Source organism: Otolemur garnettii, unplaced genomic scaffold (assembly GCF_000181295.1).
Source record: "Otolemur garnettii isolate 467f Iridium unplaced genomic scaffold, OtoGar3 scaffold00057, whole genome shotgun sequence".
NCBI classification, from domain to species: domain Eukaryota; kingdom Metazoa; phylum Chordata; class Mammalia; order Primates; family Galagidae; genus Otolemur; species Otolemur garnettii.
In genome coordinates, this window is record NW_003852452.1 from 4732855 (window position 1) to 4733911 (window position 1057).

The window sequence follows — 1057 nt, forward strand, 5'->3', positions numbered from 1 at the left end:
GATGCCAGTATCTCATGAGGGTCATCCCACGCGAGAAGCAGGCAAAATAGACATATAGAGAATGGGGCTTACCTCCTCAAGAGCCCACTCTCTTGGTAACTAACTTACACTTGTAATAATGGCATTAATCTATACATGAAGGCAGAGCCCTCATGACCTAATCACCTCTTAAAGGCCCCAACTCCCTATATCATTGCACTGGGGATTCAGTTTTCAACATATGAATTGGGACAGGGGGCACATTTAACTCATGGCAGCCTGCAGCTACTAAGAGCAATGAGCAGACAATGAGGATATCTATTTTGGCAAGAAGGGATATTATCCAAAGGAGGCAGAAGGCCCAAGTAATAGATATGATAGATGTACTGTAGTCATCAGTGTTCTTTTGTGATGCTGTCTGTGTTAACATTTCCACCCCAACTGAGTCATTCAAAAGAAAGAAGTTCATCAAAAGATTGATCTGGCTCGGCGCAGTGGCTCGCACCTGTAATCCCTGCACTCTGGGACGCTGAGGTGGGCAAATCACTCAAGCTCACGAGTTCGAGACCAGTCTGAGCAAGAGCGAGACCCCCATCTTTAAAAATAGCCAGGTATTGTTGTAGGCACCTGTAGTCCCAGCTACTTGAGAGGCTGAGGCAAGAGAATTGCTTGAGTCCAAGAGGTGGAGGTTACTGTGAGCTATGACAGCATGGCACTCTACCAAGGTGATCAAGTGAGACACTATCTCCAACAACAACAACAAAAAAGAAGATTGATCCATATGGGGTTCCTCCAAGATACAATAAAATCTATCATTGTAATTGTCACAAACACATAATTAAAATCAAAGGCTGCTTTTTTGTCTTCCTTTCTGTAGTTACCCTTGTGCACCCCCACAGGTACACACCTGGCATGGAGTATTGTGTGAAGGTGACCGGAGCAAGGCAATATGTAGCACTTTTCAAGGATGAGTTCAAGAACTTAATTATCTGACCTTGTATGTTCTTTCTCCAAGAGGGCACCTCGCATGGCATCTAGTGACTGAACCATTTTTTAAGATGTATTATTTGCCGGGCGC